The sequence below is a fragment of the Labeo rohita genome, chromosome 9 (assembly GCF_022985175.1).
Source record: "Labeo rohita strain BAU-BD-2019 chromosome 9, IGBB_LRoh.1.0, whole genome shotgun sequence".
Taxonomy (NCBI): Eukaryota; Metazoa; Chordata; class Actinopteri; order Cypriniformes; family Cyprinidae; genus Labeo; species Labeo rohita.
Genome location: NC_066877.1, coordinates 17,999,410 through 18,024,868, shown reverse-complemented (window position 1 = coordinate 18,024,868; position 25,459 = coordinate 17,999,410). Strand labels below are relative to the sequence as shown.

General features: G+C 35.0%; 1 long non-coding RNA gene across 1 annotated transcript in view; it reads right to left on the bottom strand.

Annotated features, from left to right (window-relative positions):
• Positions 1 to 25,459, bottom strand: part of LOC127171203 (uncharacterized) — a 131,840-nt gene that overhangs the window by 91,615 nt on the left and 14,766 nt on the right. The window contains exon 2 of the long non-coding RNA XR_007828476.1: positions 11,516 to 11,637. This is a non-coding gene — a long non-coding RNA (uncharacterized LOC127171203). The remainder of the gene's footprint in view (positions 1 to 11,515; positions 11,638 to 25,459) is intronic.

Below are 25,459 nucleotides of genomic sequence, written 5' to 3'. Positions count from 1 at the left end.
GAGCCTCAGGACAATTTTTTGGTTTCGTTTCGCAAGCTCCAAGTTAAGAGCGCTGACTCTTTGCTCATGGCGGTTCAACCTCCAGCTCTGGTGACCTTGTTTCTTATTGTGCTGCTGGCTCTATAGTATGAAATATACTGTACAATAACCATAAAACATTGGAGAATAACAAAACATAAAAAATAAAAAATAAACATTTTCATGATTCATCAAGAAATCTTTACCTAAAAGACTAAATGTAAGGGATATTTTAAAAAAGTACTCACTTAAAGGGATAGTTCGCCTGAAAATTTCATCACTCGCTCACTCATGTCAAAACTGTATGATGTACTGTATAAATGATACATATTTTATTTGAGCGGCATTGAGCACAAGATGATGCTGTGCTGATTGTATTGGACAGCAACAGTAATGTCCAACACACAATTGTGAGTAACTGTTTTTATTACATGGTCGCTATTGTTTTGTCTGTTATTACAGATCATTTGATATGTACTGAGTATTTATGCATAAATCACAGCAGCGTCCAACTGTGAAGGATGTAGGCTGTCAAACATACACTAGTCTACAATCCACCACGCCTGTTCAAACAGATCGTTTAGATGAGGGGGTTAAATCCAGAACAGAAAATAGCCTATTACTTCTAAATTATGATGTTTTTTAATGTAGAAATCTTGATAGCATTATAAGTGGACCTCAGAGAACAGTACAAAATAATAAAAAAGGCAGTTCATGACCCCTTGAAAATTAAACAACAAAACAAACAGATAATGACTCACTGCTCTTGACTGAATAACTTTAGTAGCTTTTTAAGAATACATTTCTTACTTGAATGTTGACATCGAATGGTCTAGTGAGGAGATAAACATGGCGGACCATATACAGCTTGCTCAGGGGAGGAGCTAAGCTAATAAGAGAGATGGGTGGGGCCTGATCCAGTGACATCACACTGGAGTACATTCCAGAGCGGCTCGTTTTGAGAAACCGTTACTGTTTCATGGGAAAAAATAACCAGAGTGGATAGTTTTTTTGCCACAGTAGTGTGGTTGTGTTGACACACTGCAGACACATATTTAGGTTCAAAAACAATGCAAAAGTGAATTTTGCATAATACATTCTGCAATGCATTTTGCAAGTATTTATGCGTTTTTAACTTAAATCACAGCAGCGTCCATCTGTAAAGGATGTAGGCTGTCAACCATACTCATAGCAGTGGGCATTTACCTCTGAGTCTACAATTCAGCACACCTATTCAAATAGAGCATTCTGATGAGGATCAAAACAGGACAGACAATTGACAATTGACAATATGATGTTTTTTGATGAAAAACATTATAAGTGGACCTCAGAGAACAGTACAAAATAATAAAAACAGCAGTTCATGACCCCCTGAAAATCAAACAACAAAACAAACAGAAAATCACTCTTGACTGAACAATGTGAGTAGCTTTTTAAGAATGTCCTACTTGGATGCTGATATTAAATGGTCTAGCAGGAAATAAACATGGTGGACCGTGTTCAGCTCACTCAGGGGAGGAGCTAGCTAATAAGGCAGAGATGGGTAGGGCCTGTTCCAATGTGACATCACATTGGAGTACATTCCTGAATGGATCATTTTGGGAGACTGTTACTGTTTTATGGGGAAAATAAACAGAGCGGATAGATTTTTACCACAACAGGATGGTTGTGTTGACACACCGCGGATACATAATCATGTTAAAAAACAACACAAAAGTGAATTTTGCATAATATGTCCCCTTTAATGTATTTTGTCCTGGCCACTGCTGTTAAATGTAAATAAGACAAATGTGCAGATTCTAAAAATAACAACTTACAGACGGACATAAGGGAGAATGAGGCCCTGTTTACACTAAACGGTGTCAGGCCCGGTTCTACGGGGGTGCTTGAGGGTGCTAAGCACCCCCAAACAAAAGCAAAAGCCCCTCAGATAAAATTATTAATAGCGTATTAATTTTTAAATTAATGAACACGCAGACAGATGCACACACATACATAAATTCGCCAAATTAATACATACACACAAGCTTATAAATACACAAGCTGAATTGTTAAAAGCGCACCTCGGGTCATGTGACACGAACCAACCAATCAGCTTCATCCTTTATAGAAACAACATTGAAAACTCAGCCAAGACGGTGAAACAGCTGATCATAGCTGTACAGAGATAGACATTTTTAAAATACATTTTGTAGCAGGGCAGTGCTAGAAAGCCATTTATCATTTGCTGAAACTAACTTGTCTTCATGGAGAGCGTAGGCCATGGTTGCCTAGTAACGACAGACGCCATGGGAGCGTAACTTAGCGCTTTGGAAAGAACGCGTTTTTAGGTGCGACATGTGAACTGCTCCTAGATGAGCATGCAGTAATAACCTTCACAGTGTATTCTTGATGTTAGATGGCATTTGTTGAAACTACAATTACGATACTAGTGTAGACGATTTATATTACTCAGTCCTATTTGGTGGTACCGTTTTCATACAGTTCCATGCATATTTTTTGTGAGCACCCTCACAATTTTCAGAAGCACCCTCAGTGATTTGGTTCTGGAACCGGGCCTGAACGGTGTTTTAAAATGAAAACGATCCTCGTCTACACTCGCGCTTTCTCTGCATTTCAGAAACGTTCTCCGTCTATACTACACAACCGAAAACGAATGTCACATGACCATTCACGCAGGTACAACCATAGATATATATAGGTAGATTCCCTATGGCGGACGCGTCTACGTACTTGTAGCGGTCGAATGATGCATCTACCTATACATATCTATGGGCACTTCAAAAAGCATTATGTTATTGTTTACAAGGCTGTCAAGGATCCACAGAAAGAACGTGGGCAACCATGCCAACGTTTTCAAAAGTCTCCGTTTTGGTCCGTTTACACTGAAATGCAACCTCTGAGTTTTCAAACTAAAACGGGCTTTGCAGCATTTTTAAAAGTCTCAGTTTTCGAAAGTCGCACTAGTGTAAACGCAGCCTAAATCATGACAGAATTTCTGTTAGTTCTTTAACCACAGTAGAGTTTAAGATCGTTTAAAACAGACACACACACACTTCAGTGCTGATTTATCTAAAGTGGATTATATTAAATTTATATCAAATTTACACCAGCATATGCTTAGCCAAAATGTTAAACAGCACCCGTGGTTTTTCTATAATGACTTTGGCATGAAGGTGTTAGTGTAACCTTCCAAACTGATCCCAAATCAGTGCTGTCCTAAACAGTGCAGGAGATTTTGTGCTCTTGTGTCTCTGTGGTTACACTACATCTGCCTTCCCAGAAACCACCACTAAACTACATTTCTGCTGATATTTTGTCTACTGCAAGCAGCCAATGTCTAGATGAATATCACTTCAAACTGTTCAGGCACAGATGTTCTTTGTCGGCTTAACACAAAGTCTTATACTCACTATTTTTATGGGCAATACAGATAATAACTATATTTTCATATCATACATATATTAATTTATCTTTTCCACACAGTATATGAGCAATTTGTGAATACTCCTGATGAAATAATTGTGCACAACTGGTGTAATGTTGTTGTCTCTTGGAAACTAAACAGCTAGCTGATGTCTTAAATGTGATAGTACCAATGTTGGCACCAAAATATTGCATATCAATATTACATTTTCAGCTGGCAAGAGAGAACAGTTGACCTGTGATTAAACTCTGCTCAATGCTCCAAAGACACAAACAACAAGTAAAATGTGTTTTCTTCATTTCATATTGAGTGAAACAAGGAATTGATTCAAGCTATTTCCTTTCAAGTAGTTTATTCACATGCACAAACACAAACACACAGACAAAGATGGCTTGATTGAGTCCAGTTTCTAATCTGTTTGTGCAATTATTGATGTTTTGTGTGATTTTCCCACAAAACATCAGTTGAAAAATGTGTTTCTTGTGTGTCTGTGTTTCTTTTCTGATTCAAATGCTTTTCCTTTATCATCTATAATTGTGTTTTTCTTTTCTTTTTCTTTTTTCTCCCCCTCCCTGAAGCATTCTGGAATGTTAGGTTTTAGATGAAGCTTAATTAGTCTCTGGTTCAGCTATTATGCTCTCGGCGGTCTCATCAGGCCACACAGTGATGTTGAGCTGGCGTGGGGTCAATAAAAATCCGATTGTTTTCGACCAGTTGAGTCAGTGGGAAGGTGGACTGATGGTACTGATGGATTTCTAATGTCCTTTTTTGACATTTTGCATAATACCTAGGCAACTTTTGTGATTTGCGTAAATACCATGTAATCTTTCACAAAGAGAAAAGACTTGAAGAGATTCATCCAAAACAAACTGACATTCAATTTATTATTTAGCAAAAATCCCAAACATGTGTACTTGTGTTTAGTGATGGGAAGTTCGGATCATTTTACCGACTCAGTCCTTTGAGTCTCGTTCAGCAAAATGAACGAATCTTTTTTCAAGTCATTTCGTTCATTACGTTCATTTTAGCAAAATATAATTAAAATGTTATGTTTTACCTCCCTAACACATCTACTGCTTACACAAACGTTGATCACACTACAAACAAAACAAAACTATAATGCTATAAGAAACAGAAAAGATTCATTCATTATTTACCTGGGTCTTTAATCTATGATTCGCTCACCTGGCCTCTTATCTGACAAGTTTTCGGGTTTGAGTTGTTTGTTCATCACGTGACAGCCCAATTAGCTAACCTATGCAGCCTGAGCCGGAAAGAGAATTGATTAGTTCATCTCTCGAGTCCTCGGGTTTGAGTCGTTCGTTCATCACGTGACATCCCCGTAATTAACCTATGCAGCCTGAGCCGGAAAGAGAATTGATTAGTTCATCTCTCGAGTCTTCGGGTTTGAGTCGTTCGTTCATCACGTGACATCCCCGTAATGTTAACCTATGCAGCCTGAGCCGGAAAGAGAATTGATTAGTTCATCTTTTGAGTCTTCGGGTTTGAGTCGTTCGTTCATCACGTGACATCCCCGTAATGTTAACCTATGCAGCCTGAGCCGGAAAGAGAATTGATTAGTTCATCTTTTGAGTCTTCGGGTTTGAGTCGTTCGTTCATCACGTGACAGCCCCATAAGGTGAACGAACGACTCTAAAACAGGTGAACTAATTCCAGTACAGAACCTAATAGGATGTTGCGCATGCGCGACTGAACGAATCTCTCCCCGAGGCGACTCGTTCGTCCCGAGTCACATTAAAGATTCGTTCAAAATGAACGAATCGTTCAAGAACGACCCATCACTACTTGTGTTCTTTTCCTATCCGAGCCAGAGTGAACCATTGCTCTCACGTACTCTCACGAACGGCAAGGATTTTGCTAAATAATAAATTAAATTTCAGTTCGTTTTACATTGTGTGCCTTCAGAACACCTGAAATATACAGAAAAAGCCAGATGCAAGTATGTTGATGATACTTTTGTTTTTGTTTTTTTTTTAAAGAAAATTTGTCTCTGTTGGCCTCTATTGACTGCCATTATATGCTAGAACACAAGTACATTATTTTTTTTTTAAATCCCCTTTTGTTATCCGAAAAAAAAAAGACATTATGCATCAGAACAACACCAGGGTGAGCAAATACTGCAATGACTGCAAAGGGTTTTAATGACTTATCCTCAACTTCTACTCTACAGTTGTTTTGTCTTCTGGGAAACATGTAACTATCTTCTGTAGCCTCTGACGGGCAGTACTAAATGAAAAAATATATCATATTTAGGCAGTATAAGAAAAATGTACACATCTCCATTCGGTTCAAAAGTTTTCGCCCCCTGGCTCTTAATGCATGTTTTTTCCTTGTGAAGCACCAAAGTGCGTACCAAGTGCATAATGTGGTTAAGATGTGTTCAAGTGCAAACACACAGGCAACCATCTTAAACAGAATGTCAAGCAACAAAAACTTCTCATTGAAAGAAACTCTGTACATTAACATTTAATTCTACTAAACATAAAAAATCATTAAAAAACAGCAATTTGTACAAATAATACAATAATGCAGCATAAATGACTCCAAAAAGGGTTGTTGATTGATTAGTACCTCATGTAAATCATGCTAATGAAACTAGGCAGAATTGAAGACTGTGCAGCCTGTTCTCATTTCACAATGTATACATGAATACGACATGCTTTATAAGAACATTTTGGACGTTATGCATGTATTTTTCTAGTGTAGTCATGGGGGCTGATCTCCAAGCAGGTTAATTGAATGTTTAAATCTATAGCCTTGGGGTGACTGTATGGAGAGGTTTGTGAAACACAATATGCTTCAACTTCAACGACAAGACAGAAAGTCTGGCAGATAAAACCACTGTCAATACAGCATGTATTAGACACTTCCTATAAAGTAATGAGTTCATGTTTTATCAGGTCGGGCATTTTTTAGAGCTCAGTCAGAGAGATTTAGAAAGAAAGAGCCTGTCAGAAGGAAGGGGAATCAGACCTGCTGAGGGAAAAGTAAAAACCTTAGAAATAATCAAAGGAAAGCTGCATACTAAGCGAGGCAGCAGAGTGCTCAATACAGCTTGTTTCTGAGCCACTTTTGCTCACCAAGCCTAAAAATCTAAAAATCTATTATTACAATTTAAAATAATAATGTTATCTATTTGAACATACTTAAAATGTAATGTATTCCTATGATGGCAAAGCTGAATTTTCAGCAGTCATTATTCCAGTCTTCAGTGCATGCGTTGTGGTAAGTGAACATGTGTTGAAGACTAACACAGAAGAGAAGAAATTGCTGAATAAAGTTGTTATTTTGGGGGGTTTTTTGCGCACAAAAAGTATTCTCGTAGCTTCATAAAATTAAGAAGAACCACTGATGACTATTTTAACAATGTCCTTACTACCTTTCCAGGCCTTGAACGTGTCAGTTGCGTTGCTGTCAATGCAGAGTCAGAACACTCTCGGATTTCATCAAAAATATTGTAATTTGTGTTCCAAAGATGAATGAATGTCTTATGGGTTTGGAATGACAGGAGGGTGAGTAATTAATAACACAATTTTTATTTTTGGTGAACTATCCCTTTAAAGTTTTAAAGGGGTCATTGGATGCAAACTTCACTTTTTCATGTTGTTTGAACAATAATGTGCGTTGGCAGTGTATGTACAAATCTACCCTATAATGATAAAAATCCATGCAGTGGTTTTTAATTAATCTGTAAAAATAATATCCCCTTTTTCACACACCGACAGAGTGACTCTGTCACACCGACAGAGGCCGCTCCCACAACAGTTGATTGACATGAGCGTCTTACCTCAAATCAGCTGTAACAGTCCAACCTCCATTGTTTGGATGCCGGAGCAGGGATGTAAGTTAGACAAGAATATCTCAGATTGAGCGATTGAGGTGTTGTGTTGCTGGATGTAATAATGAACGTGGTCGTCATTTACTCCCGACATCTGAGCCGCTGAAGATGCAGTAGATTACGTTTGTTTGTGAATGCGCCTCCCGATCTACATAAATGCGTCTATGTTCGCGCAAATCACTGAATATCTGCAAGTTTGCGGCTAAACGTGGCTAAAGTAAACAATCTCTCAGACCAGCTTGTCACTCCACAGAGAGTAGAGAGGGGCGGGGCAAGCAGAGCTCATTTGCATTTAAAGGAACAATCCCTCAGAATGGGATGATTTTTGCAGAGTTGATTTTGACAAGGTAAAACGGGTGTTGTTTTACACAACCATTGAGAATTTTAACCAAAGTATATTATAGACTTTTCATTAAGACCCTAAAGAATCATATCAACTTGGGTGTAAAATGGGCATCCAATGACCTCTTTAAGCAGCAATAAAGCTTTGGCAGAAAATACTAGTCGTTTAAGCTAAATCTTAAGATCTACTATTATTGAATACTTACTGTATTTTACTACCATTTTCTAATGCACATGCTTTAAACTGTCCTTCAGTTCACTGAACTAAATTACATGGAAATTAAATTAAACCAAACCTAATTTCCAGGAGTAGCACTGACTACCTCTAGAAAGTACAGGATCAATGATTGCAAACACAGACATACACACAACATACACAAATCTATACACAAGCACACTAATTAGCTTGTGATGTATCTCTGCTAGCACATTTTTGGCTATTACTCAGATGCACAGCATAAGGCAAAAAATCACATTCCATTTTCCTCAGAACCAAAATGTATAGCACATTTGCATTCACTTCTACATCTGTTCCTGAAGGCAAAATTTACTGGTTAAGCTGTTGATTTTGCATGGATTTGAAATCGTTACTGAAACTGTGCCATTACAGAGCTGGCATTTCATCCGACTGGTACACCAAATCTCACTAAATATGGTAATAATTTAGCTAGCAGTTGGAAGCGGTTTATTGATTTAGGTTTTGATGTAGATGTGTTTCTCCATCCATTTGTGTACTTATGAATATTCCTATTTGTTTAATTAGTGTAACTGGGCAGCAGGGGAGAGAGTCAGGGCCAAAATCGAGAGAGGCTAAAGCCTGTGTTTTATTGGATTTAATTTACTTTATTTTATTTTATTTTTTGCCAGTTGTATATTTAAGGCAGACAGGGTGAGAGAGTGCAAACAAATTTCACTGCCAAAAGCATCACAACCACATACACAACAAAACCCTATTTTATACTGATTTGGCTTCTCATAAAAGTGCTGATGATAAAATTAACAATATATATATAAAAAGACCCATTAGGTTTTCAAGCTTGCCAATGAATTCAGAGTAATACTTTGTGCATTATATAGAACTAAACTTGCAAAAACCTTTAAATTGAGTCTTACTGCTGTAAATAGAAGAAAACATGAGATGAATCTTAATATAGTGCTGTTTTTTACATTACAGCAGACAAAAACTGTCATTAACTAAAGTTATGAATATTCATGGCGCACAACTGTATTAGACTATGCAGGTTCTGCCAACAGAGGTCACACACAAAACTAAAATAATTTCTCACCGAGCTCAGCCAAACTGACTTTCTGACTAGCTCAAAGGTCAACAACAGATATCATCCATCTTTTACAAGCAGGCTGGACCATCAGGCTTCTGTGTGTGTGTTTGCGTGCACATTTCCAATTCCATCTAAACATAATCAACAAAACAAGACAGTACCAGTTCAGAATATTTCTTAGCCATATCATCTAATTGCTTTCATAGGCACAGACTCTGTTGTCTTTTATCCATGCCATCAAGTTCAGGTAAGTGGGAAACACAGTACAGGTGCTTGACAAATTAACATTGACAACACATTATTTAAACGTCTTTAAAAATCTGTCAAATCAATTCTCAACTGAGCAATTCCAGCACAAGCAGTATGACTTGACATTGCCTGCAGTCCTTTAGACAAATATACTTGTGGGACGTTCTGTGTCAACTCAAAGGTCCCCGGCTCAAATTTTTGATTTTGCTAATATCTTTTCTGAAGAAAGATAGACATGTACAGTGATGAAAGCCAAAATATAATGTCATTGATGAATATTTACTGGGTAATCCACTATTTTCAGAGTCAAGTTACAGGTTATAGTTATAGTGGGAAACAAGATAAAACTCTAATTTCAACACTATTTCTTTTTCGGACATTGTTCTTTAAAGAAAATAAGTATCAGCTTGTCACAAGGTGACCAACATTTGGTTTTCGACCACTGAAAACGGGTAATGTTCAACAATCTGGACATGGAGCCTCATCGAGATCCCCATTTGAAAATCAAAAATTCCAAAAGAAAAGTTTATGAAAAACTAGAATCTAAAATCATATTGTGATATCTGTAATATTTATTGAGTTATAGGCACACAAACTTTGGAAAAATAATCTTTCTGGCAATCAGACAGGTATGCAGTTGTCTTGACAGAAAGAAATGAGATACATCTCTACTTTTAACATTATTTGTTCTTCAGACATCCCTCTTTAAAAGAAAAGAATTATCATATTTTTTTGCAAACTGACCCACATTTGGTTTTTGACCATTAAAAATGTGTAAATTTTTAACGGTTTATTCCTGAAGCCATATTAAAATTTGAATATCTCTGGAACCCAAAACTCATAGGGCATTAAAAATAAAGATGTCAAAAGTTTGTTAAGACTAAATATTTAAAAGGGTATTAAAATATCTTTAATACTTCTTGAGTTACAGGCATGCAAACTTTGGAGACAAAACTTGAAAAAGTGCTGTTTCCCCATTTTTTAATGGTCATTATTGGCACATAATGCTACAAAGACTGCTAAAGTTAACAGATTTTACTAACAGAACTACCAATCTCTGTGTAAAATCAACATTATGATGCTGCCATCTTTCTGAAGTCATTTTTACCCCCCTGTAACTTGACTCTAAATCTCAGTTTAAAATTGCAATTTTGACCTCCCTCTACAAAATAGTGGATTACTCAGTAAATATTCATCCATGACATTTAATATTTTGGCTTTCATCACTATACATGCCTATCTTTCCTCTGAAAAAAATATTAACAAAATCAAAAATTTGAGCCAGAGAATTTTTTTTTTTAAATTGATTGATTTGACATGGAATGACCCTTTGTGTGTTTCTCCAATTTATCTAAATAATATCATCTATAAAATGATACTGAAGTGAATTACTTTTCATTACAGTTTTGACAAAATGTCAAACTGCGGTCAATGTGGAGACTACAGTGGTCAAACAGAGGAAACACTGAAAATTGGTGTGGATGTGTGCATGTGATCTACTTTGGCTGAGAAACTCTTGGCACCCTGAACAAACTTCGCACATTTCCTCTCATACAATGCGTGTGATTGAACGATGGCGCTGTTTTAACGTTCAAAGAACAACAAACAAGAGGAAATGTTTTACTACACCTCTGTATCACCATACTGACATGAAAAACACTGCTGCCCATCCGTTCAGTGTGTGTGTGTAAAAGTCAACGGTCCTGAAGAGCTCTTCTACAGAACCATTAAAATTCTTGTTTTACATCATAATCGTCACAAATGCGTTTTTAAATTAGGAGCAATCACATCTAAACTTTAAAGATCCAGCCTTTAATCCAAACATATTTCAAACACGCCTTAACCTAAAAAAATGACCTGCTGACTTTAAAGAAATTCAAATCTGTAAATAAATTAACAGCGTCGTGCATTGACCTTGACTAGTTGAGCCAAATCACGTCATTTGTCTCAAAGCAGCCAAAGGGGAAAGAGTGTGACAGAGTGTGTGTGTGTTTGCCCAGAGACTCAAGTCACATATAACTCACTCATCTTGTTCATATAACAATTTTGGGTGTTACCTCTGAAACACAAGCCTTGAATTTTTCATCCGTCATTTTCCTCAGACAGTCTAATCCATATCCTTAATTTATGTCATTTCACCTCTCACTTTAATGAAGGAATGATCAAAAAAGTTGTAGATGGTAATTTAGCTGCTTAATGAACTCATTTACCGCATTGTTAGGCACAATAAGAGCAGGTTGTTCCACAATTGCTGCTGTTAATGCAGTTGAGGAAAGGTTTCAGAGGTTACTGGGAAATTAGGCTCTGACAGGCAGAATGATTAGACATGCTAGAGATTACCTGTCTCTCTCTCTCTCTCTTTCGCTCTTTATCCGTGTGGTGTCAGTGTGCTGTTATGCTGCTGATGAACCAACACATGTTGACCTTTTTCCCTCAATCTCATCTGACCTGTCTAGTATTACCTATAATTGGAGGAGAAAGAAAGAGACGAGAGCATTAGTTTTCTTTCTTCAAAACATTAAACATATATCATATGTGTATTATTTTTACATAAATACTATTATATTATCATATCATTTATATTTAGGTAATGACTAATGCAGAAATGCATTATTGCAGTTCCACTGAGGTAAAGAGATGCCACATATAATGTTTTTTTTTCCTTAATTTTCCTGTTAGACAAATGTTAGACAAAATTGATCTGTAGAAAAACATAAAGAAGTGTTTTATAGCACAATTTAGTCTTAAAGAAAAAAAAAATCTGGTTTTAAAACAGAATATTTTCTTCTACTGTCCTTTTAAATCAAATATATACAATTTGTTGTACTATGCTACCAGTCAAAAGTTTTTGAACAGTAAGATTTTTAATGTTTTTAAAGAAGTCTCTTCTGCGCACCAAGCCTGCATTTTATCCAAAGTACAGCAAAAGCAGAAACATTCTGAAATATTTTTACCATTTAAAATAAATAAATTTCAGTTTGAATATATTTTATGTAATGTAATTTATTCCTGTGATTTCAAAGCTGAATTTTTAACATCGCATGATCATTCTAATATTCTAATTTTCTGCTCAAAAAAGTGTAATTATTATTATTATTATTATTATTATTATGTTGAAAACAGCTGAGTAGAATTTTCTCAGGTTTCTTTGATGAATAGAAAGTTCAAAAGAACAACATTTATCTGACACAGAAATCTTTTGTAACTTTATAAATGTCTTTTTCATCACTTTTGATCAATAAAAAGCATCCTTGCTAGATAAAAGTATTAATTTCTATAATTTCTTATATTTCAGAAAAATGCTGATTTGGATCTTTCTATTCATCAAAGAAAAAAAAAATACTTAACTGTTTTAAATATTGATAATAATAATAATAAATGTTTCTTGAACAGCAAATTAGCATAAAATGATTTCTGAAGGATAATGTGACACTGAAGACTGGAGTAATGATGCTGAAAATTTAGCTTTGATCACAGGAATAAATGACATTTTAAAAATATTTCAAAATTTTACTGTTTTTGCTGTACCTTGATTCCTACAATAAAAATCTTACTGTTCAAAAACTTTTGACTGGTAGTGTATATAGCTTTTTTTATTATTATGGTGTGTGCACACCATCGTGTTACTCATAGTTTTTTTTTTGTTTGTTTGTTTGTTTTGCATCACTCACGCGAATAAAAACATAACACTTATAAAAAAAAAAAAAAAAAGCTTCGGATGCAAAACTCACTTGTTGTTTGAACATAAATGTGTGTTGGCAGTGTGTGTACACAACCACCCTGTAATGACAAATATCCATCCAGTGCCATCTTTATTAAAAAAGTAATATCCCCTTGGAATATGTATCCCGCGGAAGAGAAGGGTGGGGTGAGCAGAGCTCATTAGCATTTAAAGGCAAATGCAACAAAACGGCTCGCTCTGAAAAGGGCTAATTTTGACTAGGTTAAAAGGTGTTTTTTACACTACCACTAAGAAATGTTAACCAAAGTATGTTATAGACTTCTCATTATGACCCTAATGAATCATATCAACTTGTGGAAAATGGGCATCCGATGACCCCTTTAAATGCGTTTTAAATTAATGCTTTTAGTACAGCTGATCAACCACAGTGCATTAGCAAACATCACTAAACATACCGTGATATACTGAGTGTGTTGTGGAGTGAAAGAAATATTGCCCGTCAATTGCATGACGCAAGTGTGATGAGTGTTCTGAATGCTCATGGGCTTTATTTGTGCTTGATGGCCAATAACATCAGCAACAAACATTTAGCAGTTCCAAACTATGTCCTCTGTAACATCAGCCATTACTAGACAAGGACAACACAACAACACACAGCCATACACACACATACACAATCACATACATGAACACTAGAAGGCTTATAACCTACTGTATAATTCAGACATCCACTCTCATACTCACATGTACACACTGTTTTCTCATTAAAGCCGTGTGTTTTACTACTCTCATAAAGCGTCTTAGAGGTGACCTTGGGAAGGACTGTTCAGAAGTGATGTAATATTACTTTCAATAAAAGGTGTGGAGAATACATTCATAAAGACTCCCAACACATATTAATAGTAAAATGTGCCATTAAAACAACGGGCAGATTTTTACAAAGTGTGCTTTGTCCTTTGAGGGCTACGGCAATCTAGTAAAGAACAAACGTTCACGTTAAATATTCACCTTGACAAGTGAAAAGACCGAGTGTGGATTTTAGCACAGATGCGAGAGTCCTTCCATACCAGAGTTAAGGTACAAAAGAATTCTTGAGCATTTAGTTTGATGACATGCCATATTGTCTAACACAAAGGAAGACATACTGCAGAATGTGCATTTGCTCTTTTCCATACTACAAAAACAGATGGTGACTGGTGCACTGAAGTTCCAAATGTGACAATAAAGCACTATAAGAGCACCATAATAATAATCCAGACTGGTATAAAGTAACAAAGCACACTAAATAGTAATTAAACTGGAATTGGAATTGGATTTGAGAGAACGAGAGAGATGGTGCAGTAATATAAGAGTATTGCAGAAGCAGGACTGATGTTTAAATGAAGTGAAGTGAAATGAGAAGAGTGCATCAGTGAGAAATACACAGGAGATGCATTTCATTCTGTTCTCTTTTTCCACAGACTGATAGCTGAGAGGCAGGTATCTATCTTCACCTGTCTTCAATCAAACGCACACCTGATTGCCATAGCCATGTCCTACATGAACTACCCATCAGCGTCCATGTCTATGCTCAGAATTTGTGAATTGGCTTCCTTTTGTTCTTATACGTTGGAACTTGAATCCAATGGATCAGTTGAACTGCAATTCAAAGAAATTCGAAGTAATGACATTCTAGGTAATAAAGTGCTGTTCTACTCTGGACGACGAAAGGAAAGTTAATTTATTAAATAAATATTATATACTAATAATACTACCATTTCGGTACTAGGTTTTGATACTAATAGTAATATTTTAAAGTAATTAATACTTTTATTCATATAAATTGATCAAAAGTAAAAGTAAAGACAGTTATACAATAATAAAATAATGTTTCATGAGCACCAAATAGATGTGACACTAAAAACTGGAGTAATGGCGGCTAAAATAAAATAAAATAAAATAAAATAAAATTAAATTAAATTAAATTAAATTAAAAAATTAGAATTTACACCACAAGAATAAATTACATTTTAAAATATATTCACATATATTTTACATTTTACACAAAATTATACTCACAATGTGACTGTTTTAACTGTATTTTTGATCAAATGCAGCCTTGGTTAATCTAACCAGGCTCAAACGTGTAAACAGTGTATTTAGTCATGTTCCGGGTTTCATTTGATGTTTAGGTAGGTACGGTTAAAAGGCAGAGTCAAATAAAACAGTTACAGACATGTTTGATGAAACCTGAATGAATGTTTCATTGTTATTTCTTGTGTCATTAGTCCCCTCATTATACAATTATTTTCCTTCCGGATTGTTTTGCAAAATTACTGGAGATTTCATAAGCTATTACTCATTGTAAATGTACTGCAGGTTATTTTTTAAGCCAGTTTCTCTGTAGCACTGAAAGAATGAACCAGAATGTCACAATGTTCAAGGGAGAAACTCATTCTCAGAACATTCATTTAAAATGACAGAAAGAACCACAGCACTTTAAGTGTGTTTTTTATAAGATATTAAAGTACATTAAACAAAAGGTCAGAAGCCAAAAAAATAACTTGTATGAAAACACTATTTCAAATACACTCACCCTAAACTGCACAAGGAAGGAGGAAGGAAAGTATCTGTCAAAACAAAGCATTCGGCTGATGAATGAACAACTTTGCTCAGCATTTCTCTTTCGGTAGAACTAAATCTACAGTAAATGGAGAGATTTTACAAGCTCAGATTCGCCGTTTCTGTGACTCGCCACTGTAATGTTCTCTAGGGCTTCTATTGCTGGGACATTATCACTCTTTTTCTCGTTCTTTATAGATTTATGAGATGGGTATATTATGTTATGTGAGTATTATTCTTCAGGCTGGTCTATGTGCCAGAGTTCGGTTTATCTAACCCCTTCACATTTATCTCCTGTTTCCTTACCGGCCCCAACACGATGGGAAGGGCCTTCCTTTCTCTCTCTCTCTCTTTCTGTCTTTCTCTGTGTGTGTGTGTGTGTGTGTGTCTATTCCAGCTCAAACTGAAATGCAACATCTGTACGTCTGCTAGTCCGAAACTTTTGTTTTTACATGTATACTCGCATGTTAACTATACTAAAACACATGTTTTCCTAAGCTGGCGTTCTACATAATAACAAGAGATTAGTGTAAGTGAGCACTTAATATATGGGGCAGCCTGGGGCAAGTTGTCACTCTTTTTACTCTGGTGAATATTTCTCAGGCACATATACCTTAAAATCTTGGCTACAAATCTACTGAATATTTTCACTGTGACTGGACATTAAACAGCTCATTAAACACATGCTGACATATATGGGGCAAGTTGTCAACATAGAAACATGCCATGAAACATTTGAAATGATATTTAGATGACATTTCTTAAGTAATTACACGTAAGGTTTCAGCAATCAGTAAAATTTGTAATGTTTTTTAAAGAATTCTCTTATGCTCATTAAGACTGTATTTACTTGATTAATTAAAAAAAAAATATATATATATATATATATATGTGTGACTCTGGACCACAAAACCAGTCATAAGGGTTAATTTTTTTAAATTGAGCTTTATACATCATCTGAAAGCTGAATAAACAAGCTTTCTATTAATGTATTGTTTGTTAGGATAGGACAATATTTGTCTGAGATACGACTTGAATATAATGAGATATGAATTTGAATATAAGGAATCTGAGGGTGCAAAAAAATCGAAATATTGAGAAAATCACCTTTAAAGTTGTCCAAATGAAGCTCTTACCAATTCAAATTACTAATCAAAAATTAAGTTTAGATATATTTATGGTAGGAATTTTACTAAATATCTTAATGGAACATGATCTTTACTTAATTTCCTAATGATTTTTGGCATAAAAGAAAAATAAATAATTTTGACCCATACAATGTATTTTTGGCTATTGCAACAAATATACCCCAGTGACTTAAGACTGGTTTTGTGGTCCAGGGTCACATATATATATATATATATATATTTTGTATATATTTTAAAATATAATTTGTTCCTGCGATGCAAAGCTGAGTTTTCATCAGTCATTACTCCAGTCCGCAGAGTCACATGATCCTTCAGAAATCAGTCTAATATGCTGATTTATTAATTTTCTTATCAATGTTGGAAACAGTTGTGCTGCGTAATATTTTTTTTGGAATCTATGATTCCTTTTTCAAGATTCTTTGATGAATGAAAAGTAAAAAAGAACAGCATTTATTCAAAATAGATATATTTTCTAAAAATATAAGTCTTTCTTAGCACTTTTTTTTTTTTTTTAAATCAGTTTAACACATCCTTGGTAAATACTTTTTTTTTTTTTTAAGAAAAAGAAAGAATAATTTACTAATCACAGACTAAAATAGTATTTTATATTGTTACATAAGATTTCTTGTTTTTTTTTTTTGTTTTTTTTTTTATTCATTAAAGAATCCTGAAAAAACTATCACAGGTTCCAACAAAATATTAAGCAGAACTTTTTTTTATAAGCAATAGGCAATAATTAAGCAATTTAAATATATATATATATGTCTACATATTAGAACGATTTCTGAAGGATGGACACTGAAAATGAGTAATGATGCTGAAAATTCTGCTTTGCATCAAAGAAATAAATTACATTTTAAAATATATTCACTTAGAAAACAGTTATTTTACACTGAAATAATATTTTACAATATTACTGTTTTTTCTGTATATTTGCATCACATAAATGCTGCCTTAAAGAGTATAAGAACCTTCTTTAAAAAAAACTTAAAAATAAATAAATAAATAAATAAATAATCTTACTAATCCCAAACTTTTGAACAGCAGTGTATATGCGCATATATAAAGCATCAAAAACACATAACTGTATATTTATATTTAGAAATATTATATTGATATTAATGATATTATATTAATTATATATTTATAAACTCAATCTGATGTACAAGCCACTGACATTTGACAAATTCTCCTGGTGGCAAAAAATGAAAAATCAATCTCTCATCATTCTCCCTCTCTCTCAGAGCCTGTAGAAACTTGTCTTGGAGAAATTTTATCAAGACATATGATTAATGAGCAATCATTAGCATCAGTGATTTCAGCTTGTATCCTCTAAAAATCCTGCTTCACTAAGGAAATGTGTGTTTTTTTGAAGATAACGCATGAAAAGATGATGATACGAAATTAATTACTTAAAACCATGGCTGTGGGGTGTTCAGTATAATTACAAGTGCAAAATAATTACATTATTAATAGCAAAATTGTGTTGATTTTGAACATTAAAGTGGTTGTCCATTTTAGTCTACAGCCCTTGTTTTCTCAGTTCCTCAGTGAAGCCCTTTTCCTTTTTTCTTCTTTCAGAAAACTGGTATTTGCTCTGATCACAACAAATCCTCTTTATATAGAACTTGCTAAAATAAACGTGTGACTTGAAAGGGAAATATACTGTATCATGAATTTGATTAAATCACATTTCCTGGCAAAGCCGTATTATTTTTGTCCTTGTCAGACGCATATCATCAGATGACGGTTGAATTGTCACAAGGGTGATTTTCATACAAAAGCCTTTGAAACACTTTGTTTCTATGTTAAAAAGAGACTTTTCATTTTAAATCACCAGTGACTTTCAAGAACAAATTAACTCTCCAATTACTTGGTGTCAAAATAAGACTTTTATTAAATATTATTATAAAAAATGGCTGCTGTGGTTGCCAGAAATCATTATACGGTGACAGTATTTCAGGCATCAAGTCACACATTATTACTCATGGTAAATTATAAGATAATCTACTGTAATTCCCAAAAAGCATAATTAGTACAGCATTTTTCAAAGTAAAATGAATGCAGTATTTTTCAGCTGCATATACTAAGGTTATTTATAGCTAGCCAATTAAAAGTTGTTTTTTTTCCACAGAATACACTCCTTCCTATTAAATTAGGAACATGTTTTACAGTGTACCTGTGTGTGAGAATGCTGTGTCAAACAATGTGGGGATCAGCACGCGGTTTCATTTCCTGGAGATGATTGATGGCTCAGACTGTGTGTGTGTGTGGTGGGAAGGAGTTGTCATGACGACAACGATGTAAACAGCCCGGCGGTCCTGCCTCAAAGGAGCTGATGTGACTGAGTCAGCACACACACACACACACATTTCTACTGATGAAAACAAATGGGAGGTGTCTCATCTAGATTGATGTCGCCTTTAGGGCTCTCTCTCTTCACTGACAAATCACCATTATGATTTTATTTCTGCACTCGGCTCAGATTTCGAGAGGCATGATTTCAGCAGCCAACAGTGTACAAAGAGCAGGAAACACGGTAAAGGAGAGTCAGTAAGCATTAAAGTATCTGCAAGTCTGCTCGAATGCGTGACCTTTAACCCTGCTGATCCCGATCGCCTAAACCCTGGTCATTAATCGTCATCAAACTCACACGCAATATACACGCATACAAACACACTCCTGGTTAATGGCTCCAGTATATCATGAGACTGAAGTTCACCAGCAGTTCTCCAGTTCTTCACTGAATTGTCAGGGGATCGTTTACATTATTTATACAGGCTTCTGTACTGTACGGTACAAACCAGACGTCGTATGGCTTTACGGAGGTTGTTTACATCTTTATAAATTCTCTCAGCGTGTGTGTTAATGTGTGTGTCTGAGAGAAGTGGCTATTCAACACAAGCACTCTATTTTAATTAGATGGAAAGTGACTGCCTACCAAGACCATAAATCATTATTATTATTTTAAGGTACTGAGGAGATCGTGACACTCACAGTAGGTTGACCAGAAATGGACATGTCTTCCCAGGCAAAAAAAAAAAAAGTTTGAGTAGAACAACCAAGCTATCAAGGAAAATAATTAAAAAAAGAAAAAAAAATGTTGGCTATTGGAGAAAAATTTATTAGATGCCTATTAGATATCTATGCGAATATAGATTTATTAAACCATATTAAATTTGAGATTTTAAATTTGATTTTTAGACAACACACTAGAGGAGAGATGCCCGAATCGGGCCCATGGGCCAAAGTTGGCCTGATGTGGCTGAGGGTGATTTTTTTTTTACATTTAAATGTAGAGAATATAAATGAATTTGATTAAAAATATATACGTTTTCACATTTTATTTTATGACATATTTGGATATTTTTCAGCATTTATTTTCAGCCCACAGCCCTTAATCAAGTTTGATTTTGGCCCTTTATACTAAAAAGTTTCAGCACCTTTGCAACAAAGATAAAATAAAATAAAATAAAATAAAAATACCATAATTTATTTACTAGAAAAATGTAAATACACAACACAGTATTACATAACACAGTTTTAAATAAATAAATAAATAAATATTACTTTTTGTTTAATGACAGTTTTTTTGTTTTTTTTTTAGGTTCTGAGATTACCAAGATTCTAAACATACTTCCATGCAAAAGAAAAATATATAAAAATAGGGCACTATGTAATCTGCTTTATTTTCTCCCAAATTCTGTTTTTTTTTTTTTTTTTTTTTTTTTTCATTTTCATTTTTTTTTTGGAATACCGTTTTTGGGTTTGTTTGTTTTTTCAGTTTAAATTTTTCTAGATGTTTAATGGTTAAAAAAATATACATATATTAATCAAAAAGCATGTCTAATTCATACAAATCATGACACTTACACAATTTACTGCACAATTTAATTTTCTGGAATCCATTTTGATGGTTTCATAAAATTTTAATAATCAAAAGCATCTCTAATTAATTTTTCTTTTTTTAATAATTATTTATTTAAAAAATACTGTGTTGTGTTTTTTTCCTTTTTTCTAGTAAATAAATTCTGGTATTTTTTATTTTATTTTATATTATTTTGTAAATGTTCCTTTAAAAATAATATGTTTTAATAATTATTGCATTAGCAGTAGTAGTAGTAGTATCATTACATTAAGTCATATGCAGTATTTCTGTCAGCTTCTTCCAGTTAAACCAAACTTTTATTTTTGTTTTTTCTCAAAAGAAACAGTAAAATGCTCACAAAGTGACTTTCAGAGCAGCTTTATGTTTGAAATTATGTTTGTGTTCATGCACTCATATATTAAGTCAGCAAAGGCTGAAAACACAGGGAGCATCACGCACGTTTCAATGTGTGTAGTAAACGAAACCGCGTATCAGCGCAATTCATTCACACAGAGACAAGCAGAACATGCAGGATTCATATTTAAATAGCATTTTTGCAGCTTAACTAATTCATATTACATTTTGATTTAAGTATACTGACTGACTTCAAGAATTATTGACATTTTTTTACTTAATTTATGTGAACAGTGAACACTTCAACCAAAACAAGCTTCACATTTCTGCTCTGGAAATGTATATTAATGGCCCTGCTGGCCTGACTCTCATTCTAGACACAAAATCATTTGTTCATGTAAGTGATGCTACAGTCAGGAAGCGGGGAATGCTTTAATACCGCGCCTGTCGAGAAGCAAAGATTTTCATCTTTTTAAATGTAATGTCTAATTTCTTCTTCTTCTAGTCCGTACACCTGAAGCGATTTAATCTATTGAGTGTCAGTGTGTGTTGGATCCTTGCCCGTTATCCCATCTGTCAGATTTGCAGCTGCAGGTATATGGTTGGTCTCGAGCACTTAAGGGAGAAATCATTATATATGAGTGGAGCAGGTGTGTGAGTGTGTTTGTGTCCATAGAAGGCAGGTGGGCTAAAACACTCAGAAACACGAGAAGTACTTCTCTCTGAGATGGCGAGGATGGAGACGGAGAACGAAAAGTAGAGACGAACAAGAGCATCTTTCATACATTGCCCCATCTCTTTCTATATTTCGTGCTTGGTTCTACATGAGAGCACTCTGGGTTGAAATTGTAATAGCGTACACTGGCAAAATGGATTTCGCTGACCCAGAGAACAAACATAAAATCCATGCATCAACACCAGTAATCATGCATGATCTTGCAACTCAGCCACATGATTTGCAGTCATAGCATTCTGCTTTCATGCCTCCAACATGCACATCATGACATTTGATTTATGATCTCAGCTTGCACATACATTTTATAACATTCCATTCATTGCCTACTACTTTTATTTGCAGTTTAAAGATAAAGCTGCCCATAAGCACTGATCTTGAATCAGTTTCCGACAGCCAATTCTAAACTTTACTGAATGCACAAAGCAGCATTTCTAGTGGTTGCAGACAACGTATTTCTTCATTACTTGCTGCATGTACATTACAGTTCAAAAGTTTGAGGTCAGTAAGATTTTATTTTATTTTATTTTATTTTATTTTTGAAGTCTCTTCTGCTTACCTAGGCTGCATTTATCTGATCCAAAAAAAAAGTAAAAACAGAGTATTGTGAAATAGTTTTACAATGTCTCTAACTGTTTCTATTTGAAGATAATTTAAAATAAACTTTTGATCAATTTACTGTATCCTTGCTGAATAAAAGTACTAATTTCTTTAAAAAATATTTAAAAAAAATAAATGCAACCCAAACTTTTGATTGGTAGTGTATAAGAAAACAACTTACGTAAAAACCTATGTACAGTATATGGTGTCATTAAAAATGTAACTCATTCAGGCCTATTGTTGCCAATATGCACGTATTACTAGTTTTAAATGCTACTGCATAAATAATCATTTCAGCATAGAAATATGCACTATAATGGATGCCTGTCACGACAGTACTACTTTTAGACCGGCACTAGAACATTTTTTTCATTTCAGAAGCACCCTTGTTGAGTTTGTTGTTGCCTGATCTGATAAAAAAAAAAAAAAAAAAAAAAAAAAAAAACAAGCCCTCTATCTGCATCATCAGCGATAAACAAAATGCTATGTAGTTTAATTTTTTTTTAAATACAGCCTATTTGTGTTTCAGGCCTATCATGAAAAAGCTATGAAATGTGCACGAAATGTGTTAAATCTAAAAAACAAAAAACAAGCAACACTTTTTAGAGTGATACGGTTTGGGTTAGACCTTAGAAATTATATTGAGCTTAACAACAATAGAAACCGCTGGGATGTGCAGATAGAATAAAAAAGAATGTGCGTGCAGGCTTCTCTCTAGTAGAGTTCACAGAGATCTGCCTTTGTGCTCCAAATCCTCTGCAAAAGTTGGAGGAATGCAGAAGCAACGTGATCCTCTCAGACTGACTGTGCCCAGTGTGTTTGATCCAGAGACAACTGCTGTGATCTCTGTCCCTGTGTGCCAGCTGCTGCCCACCTACAAAGATGAGCCTTTAAAGGGACAGTCCATCCCAAAAAGATTGTTTTTTTCTACTCATTAACTCATCCTTGTGTTGTTTCAACCCTGCATTATGTTATGATTTTATTTTAAAGGCAACATATCATGGAAATCTTACTTTTTCTGTGTTTAACTGCTATAATCGGGTTCCCAGTACATCTACCAGCATAGAAAATGTGAAAAAAATGACAACCCAGTAATTTTGTTTTGGTAAGCCTTTTTCTGCAAGCATGTGAAAAAACCAGCCACTCAGATTTCACTCCCCTCGTGACATACGAAGGAGATCTTTTTATAATATTACTCCTACTTAATCTGCACGTTTACACCCACAGCGCCGCCATTTTTTCCAAAGCGTCATTAGTGTATTAGTTTGAACGCCATGACAAAAGTTCTAGCAAAACATGTTAATTGTTCTGTTGTTGGCTGCACAGACGAGCACAGAACACTATGTAGAGTCCCAGCCTCAGAGGAGACAAGAGAGCAGTGGATTTATTGATTTATTTACTGTATATTACGCTGCTGCCACACAGATCTAATATAAACATGCGTTTTTTTTCCCCAGCTGTTTAGCGTTACAGATATAACCAACTGTTTTTGTAACTTGTGTGTTTTTACATAAACCTGTGTGTTTACAGTGACAGTTTAAGCGCAATAAGACATGAAAGAGAGTACTCACATGCCATGTGACAGCTGGTTTCCGTTTGCATATTTCAGATGTGTGCTCAGAAAACCCTATATCAGAAGTTTAAACTAATATGGCTTTAAAACGCATGATTTTAGCACGATAGACGTGATAATTAAAACCAAACAGATGTTTTTTTTGAGAGTATCTGAGGTACGAGCTGTAAAGGCACAGCCCTATTCTGGAAAAGAGGGGGCGGGGAGCAGCAGTTAAAGAGACATGCACGAAAACAGCGTGTTTTATGCTTCTACTCAAAATAGGCATTTTCAAAATGAGATAATAAATGATCTGTGGGGGATTTTGAGCTGAAATTTCACAGACACATTTTGGGGACACACCTGACACTTATATTACATTTTGTAAAAAGGGCCATAATAGGTCTTCTTTAAATTAAGCAGAAGAAATTAGGCAAGATGCACAGTTGTTCATACAAGGATGGTGATTCATTGTAACTAAAAGTACCAAAAAAATAAGCATCTGTGCAACTCTTCTGAGGTTGGCTTTAAAATAGTAATTAAATCAGATCATTTCTAAGAATTTGAATAAATATGTTTTTATCTGATAAATAAACTATATTTTATTTGGAAGTTTACTAAAACAAACTATAACACACAGAAGGTAATTTTAGCGGTTGTTGTTTTAAAAAATATTAAGTAAACATTCCTGCGCTGTTATTAGGCTGCTATTGGACTGAATTCTAGTATCCCGACGAAAAAATCTGGACATGAAAATAAACATGAGACAGTAATGTCCTTTATCTGAAGAATGAGGGCCTGTTCTGTGTTTTTGGCACACTGGGTCGGCTCATAAAAGTGGACAGGATGCTTCCCCCTCCAAACCGACTCCATGTGTGTGTTGGTGTGGAGCCTCGAACCACAGAGCAACAGGGGAACAGTTCAGAGATCTACCATAATCCGGCCCGCAAATCATCTGGGTGTGTTTGGAGTAGAAACCGCCCTGTCATATATCCACGCTAACAATGTGCATGTACAGAGCAAATGATGGTGACAGATTAATCGATACAGACCGGCAGATATAATAAGACATCTATCATTTCTCTTTCTCCCTCTCTATCTGCTTAAATGTGCTCTTTATAACAGACAGCTGAATTGGATCTGCGTTACGAGTCTATAACGAAATAAATATGGCATTGTCAGAAAAATCTATACATACAAATACATCAATCAGTACATCAAACAAAATCACGGACAAATCAAAGAGAAAGGCAAATGCTGAAAATGAGACTCACATGCTGTGAACTACCTACCGACTTCTGTGATTACAGTTATGGATTTTATTTGGTTTTAATAGTTCACTGTTGCCCTTTCCACCAAAAGCATGCTGGTGCTGAAAATGGGCATTGAGTTCACCAAATAAATTCCTAGCGCAGATGACGGGAATCTCACCGTGTCATAAAAATAAAAATAATTACACAAATATTGTCTCGAATGGATCTTTCCACATACTGAATCCCGTGTCTGTGTGTGTGTGGTATGTGGAACATCAGTATATATGGAATCTCTGATGGTTTTCCTTCACTGCCCCATTTCAGATTCACCCAGCCGATCACGCCTGTCTGCACAGAACTCTGGCGTTCTTTATGGAATGAAAGCAATCCTTATGCCGTTTATAACAAAGCAAACCCATCAAAAATAAACCTTTGCCACACGGAGCCACCCTAAAATTATAAAAAAAGGTTTTATTAAATATCCTTGTATATC